Genomic DNA, 6,000 nt, shown 5'->3' on the forward strand with positions numbered 1-6,000 from the left:
CCGACTGTGGCACGCACTGTCATTTATTTTCCATTATAAGCCCTTTATGTGGTGTCGCCTTGAAGCCCGACTGCGGCATTGTTATTTCTTTTGTATCCTTTCGAGGAGTCATTCAGACACTCGATTGGCCCTCAACATTATTTCGGGATTTCGGGAGGACTACCGCCCGACTTCCCTTTTATTTTCCCATGCATTGCTATCTTATTCCCTGAGTGCGCTTTGTTAATCTGTTCTTATGCATCATGTTTACATTTGTTATATCTTATGTCCGAACTGTCTTGCGAGTACTTTCATAGTACTCACCTGGCTTGTTGATTTGGCCAGATGTTGACGAAGGCGATCTCATGGATGAAGAGCTTGGTAGTGAGTCCGACGCCTAGAGGAATCCCAGTCAGTCCCGTGCGATCCTGGATATTGGTCACTTGTATTATATACGCTTCCGCCACCCTCAATAAGTATCCTTGAGCCTCACTCCGACGCTCGAAGAGCTGTTAGATTCAAGAGTCATGTCACCCACTTCACTGTGATATATCCACCACCGCTTTTATCGTGAGTTAGTAGTTATGCCACCCTATCCGCCTTTATGTATTATTGGCACGTTTGTAATAAATTGTTGAGCAGTCTCCGCTCAAGCTTGTATTATATTCAGTACTCTTGGTTTTTCTTCTGTTATCAAGATTTTATCTACCAGTGAGAAGGATTCTTCTCTACTGGTCCGTAAAAGGGATCGATTTCTCATTAAATATTTTATTGGAAAACCGGTCGTGACATCCGTGTTTCTCAAAACGCTTTTGGAGCCCCGGTTCTAAGCTGTAAAGCATGCCGCACTGAACGAGGGAGTAATCATCAGCACGTGACTTCCAAGCGTTCATAACGTCTTGGTTCTGTGGGATGGGTGCGTCACCTAGCGGTGCTTCTAGGACATAATCTTTCTTGGCAGCTATGAGGATGATCCTCAGGTTCCGGACCCAGTCAGTATAGTTGCTGCCATCATCTTTCAGCTTGGTTTTCTCTAGGAACGCGTTGAAGTTGAGGGCAACGTGGGCCATTTGATCTACAAGACATATTGTAAAGATTTTAGACTAAGTTCATGATAATTAAGTTCATCTAATCAAATTATTCAGTGAACTCCCACTCAGATAGACATCCCTCCAGTCATCTAAGTGAAACATGATCCGAGTCAACTAGGCCGTGTCCGATCATCACGTGAGACGGACTAGTCAACATCGGTGAACATCTTCATGTTGATCGTATCTTCTATATGACTCATGCTCGACCTTTCGGTCTTCCGTGTTCCGAGGCCATGTCTGTACATGCTAGGCTCGTCAAGTCAACCTAAGTGTATTGCGTGTGTAAATCTGGCTTACACCCTTTGTATTCGAACGTTAGAATCTATCACACCCGATCATCACGCGGTGCTTCGAAAGAACGAACCTTCGCAACGGTGCACAGTTAGGGGGAACACTTTCTTGAAATTATTGCGAGGGATCATCTTATTTAAGCTACCGTCGTTCTAAGCAAATAAGATGTAAAACATGATAAACATCACATGCAATCAAATAGTGACATGATATGGCCAATATCATTTTGCTCCTTTTGATCTCCATCTTCGGGGCGCCATGATCATCTTCGTCACCGGCATGACACCATGATCTCCATCATCATGATCTCCATCATCATGATCTCCATCATCATGTCTTCATGAAGTTGTCACGCCAACGATTACTTCTACTTCTATGGCTAACACGTTTAGCAATAAAGTAAATTAATTTACATGGCGTTATTCAATGACACGCAGGTCATACAAAAAAAATAAAGACAACTCCTATGGCTCCTGCCGGTTGTCATACTCATCGACATGCAAGTCGTGATTCCTATTACAAGAACATGATCAATCTCATACATCACATATATTTCATTCATCACATCCTTTTGGCCATATCACATCACAAGGCATATGCTGCAAAAACAAGTTAGACGTCCTCTAATTGTTGTTGCATGTTTTTACGTGGCTTCTATAGGTTTCTAGCAAGAACGTTTCTTACCTACGTAAAACCACAACGTGATATGCCAATTTCTGTTTACCCTTCATAAGGACCCTTTTCATCGAATCCGTTCCGACTAAAGTGGGAGAGACAGACGCCCGCTAGCCACCTTATGAAACTAGTGCATGTCAGTCGGTGGAACCTGTCTCACGTAAGCATACGTGTAAGGTCGGTCCGGGCCACTTCATCCCACGATGCCGCCGAAACAAGATAAGACTAGTAGTGGAAAGAAAATTGACAACATCTACTCCCACAACAAGTTTGTGTTCTACTCGTGCATAGAAACTACGCATAGACCTAGCTCATGATGCCACTGTTAGGGATCGTAGCAGAAACATAAAATTTTCTACGCATCACCAAGATCAATCTATGGAGTCATCTAGCAACAAGAGAGAGGAGTGCATCTACATACCCTTGTAGATCGCGAGCGGAAGCGTTCAAGTGAACGGGGTTGATGGAGTCGTACTCGTCGTGATCCAAATCACCGATGACCGAGCGCCGAACGGACGTCACCTCCGCGTTCAACACACGTACGGAGCAGCGACGTCTCCTCCTTCTTGATCCAGCAAGGGGAAAGGAGAGGTTGATGGAGATCCAGCAGCACGACGGCGTGGTGGTGGAAGTAGCGGGGATCTCGGCAAGGCTTCGCCAAGCTCAGGGAGAGGGAGAGGTGTCACGGGAGGGAGAGGGAGGCGCCAGGGGCTGTGGTGCGGCTTCCCTCCCTCCCCCTCATATATATAGGCCTCTTGGGGGGGCGCCGGCCCTGGGAGATCTGATCTCCAAGGGGGGCGGCGGCCAAGGGGTGGCTTCCCCCCAAGCCAAGTGGGGGGCGCCCCCACCCCTAGGGTTTCCAACCCTAGGCGCAAGGGGAGGCCCAAGGGGGGGCGCACCAGCCCACCAGGGGCTGGTTCCCCTCCCACTTCAGCCCATGGGGCCCTCCGGGATAGGTGGCCCCACCCGGTGGACCCCCGGGACCCTTCCGGTGGTCCCGGTACAATACCGGTAACCCCCGAAACTTTCCCGGTGGCCGAAACTAGACTTCCTATATATAATTCTTCACCTCCGGACCATTCCGGAACTCCTCGTGACATCCGGGATCTCATTCGGGGCTCCGAACAACTTTCGGGTTACCGCATACTAATATCTCTACAACCCTAGCGTCACCGAACCTTAAGTGTGTAGACCCTACGGGTTCGGGAGACATGCAGACATGACCGAGACGACTCTCCGGTCAATAACCAACAGCGGGATCTGGATACCCATGTTGGCTCCCACATGTTCCACGATGATGTCATCGGATGAACCACGATGTCGAGGATTCAATCAATCCCGTATACAATTCCCTTTGTCAATCGGTACGTTACTTGCCCGAGATTCGATCGTCGGTATCCCAATACCTTGTTCAATCTCGTTACCGGCAAGTTACTTTACTCGTACCGTAATGCATGATCCCGTGACCAACCACTTGGTCACTTTGAGCTCATTATGATGATGCATTACCGAGTGGGCCCAGAGATACCTCTCCGTCATACGGAGTGACAAATCCCAGTCTCGATCCGTGTCAACCCAACAGACACTTTCAGAGATACCTGTAGTGTACCTTTATAGTCACCCAGTTATGTTGTGACGTTCGGTACACCCAAAGCACTCCTACGGCATCCGGGAGTTACACGATCTCATGGTCTAAGGAAAAGATACTTCACATTGGAAAAGCTCTAGCAAACGAACTACACGATCTTGTGCTATGCTTAGGATTGGGTCTTGTCCATCACATCATTCTCCTAATGATGTGATCCCATTATCAATGACATCCAATGTCCATAGTCAGGAAACCATGACTATCTGTTGATCAACGAGCTAATCAACTAGAGGCTCACTAGGGACATGTTGTGGTCTATGTATTCACACATGCATTACGATTTCCGGATAACACAATTATAGCATGAACAATAGACAATTATCATGAACAAGGAAATATAATAATAACCATTTTATTATTGCCTCTAGGGCATATTTCCAACAATAACATCTACGCACAAACCTGGATCGGATGCCACTGTTGAGGAACGTAGTAATTTCAAAAAAATTCCTACGCACACGCAGGATCATGGTGATGCATAGCAACGAGAGGGGAGAGTGTGTCCATGTACCCCCGTAGACCGAAAGCGGAAGCGTCAGCACAACGCGGTTGATGTAGTCGTACGTCTTCACGATCCGACCGATCCAAGTACCGAACGCATGGCACCTATGAGTTCAGCACACGTTCAACTCGATGACGTCCCGCGAGCTACGATCTAGCATAGCTTTGCAGGACAGTTTCGTCAGCACGACGGGGTGATGACGGTGATGACGATGCTACCGACACAGGGTTTCGCCTCAGCACCGCTACGATATGATCGAGGTGGATTATCATGGAGGGGGGCACCGCACACGGTTGGGAGAGATCAACAGATCAACTTGTGTGTCTATGGGGTGCCCCCTGCCCCCGTATATAAAGGAGCTAGGGGGAGGCGGCCGTCCAGGACGAGGGCGCGCCAAGGGGGGAGTCCTACTCCCACCGGGAGTAGGACTTCCTCTTTTCCTAGTTGGAGTAGGAGGGGAGAAGGAAGGGAGAGAGGAAGAGAAGGAAAGGGGGGCGCCGCCCCCTCCTTGTCCAATTCGGGCTAAAGGGGGAGGGGGCGTGCGGCTGCCCTTGGCCGCCCCTCCTCTTCTCCCACTAGGGCCCATGAGGCCCAATTAACTCCCCGGGGGTTTCCGCTAACCCCCCGGTAGTCCGGTATATGTCCAAAACCTTTCCGGTGTCCGAACATAGTCGTCCAATATATCGATCTTTACGTCTCGACCATTTTGAGACTCCTCGTCATGTCCATGATCATATCCCGGACTCCGAACTACCTTCCATACTTCAAAACACAAAAACTCATAATACCGATAGTCACCGAACTATGTAGACATGACCGAGACACGTCTCCGGTCAATAATCAATAGCGGAACATGGATGCTCATATTAGCTCCCACATATTCTACGAAGATCTTTATCGGTCAAATCGCATAACAACATACGTTTGTTCCCTTTGTCATCGGTATGTTACTTGCCCGAGATTCGATCGTCGGTATCTCAATACCTAGTTCAATCTCGTTACCGGCAAGTCTCTTTACTCGTTCCGTAATACATCATTCCGCAACTAACTCATTAGTTACAATGCTTGCAAGGCTTATAGTGATGTGTATTACCGAGTGGGCCCAGAGATACCTCTCCGACAATCGGAGTGACAAATCCTAATCTCGAAATACGCCATCTCAACAAGTACCTTTGGAGACACCTGTAGAGCACGTTTATAATCACCCAGTTACGTTGTGACGTTTGGTAGCACACAAAGTGTTCCTCCGGTAAACGGGAGTTGCATAATCTCATAGTCATAGGAACATGTATAAGTCATGAAGAAAGCAATAACAACATACTAAACGATCAAGTGCTAAGCTAACGGAATGGGTCAAGTCAATCACATCATTCTCCTAATGATGTGATCTCGTTAATCAAATGACAACTCATGTCTGTGGTTAGGAAACATAACCATCTTTAATAACGAGCTAGTCAAGTAGAGGCATACTAGTGACACTCTGTTTGTCTATGTATTCACACATGTATCATGTTTCCGGTTAATACAGTTCTAGCATGAATAATAAACATTTATCATGATATAAGGAAATAAATAATAACTTTATTATTGCCTCTAGGGACCATTTCCTTCAAGTGCAGCAACATGGCCCAATCCTCTTTGTAGCAAAGGACAAGCCTGGACAAACTCTTATATAGAGAAAAACGGTCCCGAGGACACATGGGAATTATCGTCAAGCTAGTTTTCATCACGCTCATATGACTCGCGTTCGTTACTTTGATAATTTGGTATGTGGGTGGACCGGTGCTTCGGTGCTGTCCTTTCTTGGACAAGCA

This window comes from Triticum aestivum, chromosome 7D, assembly GCF_018294505.1.
Source record: "Triticum aestivum cultivar Chinese Spring chromosome 7D, IWGSC CS RefSeq v2.1, whole genome shotgun sequence".
NCBI classification, from domain to species: Eukaryota; Viridiplantae; Streptophyta; class Magnoliopsida; order Poales; family Poaceae; genus Triticum; species Triticum aestivum.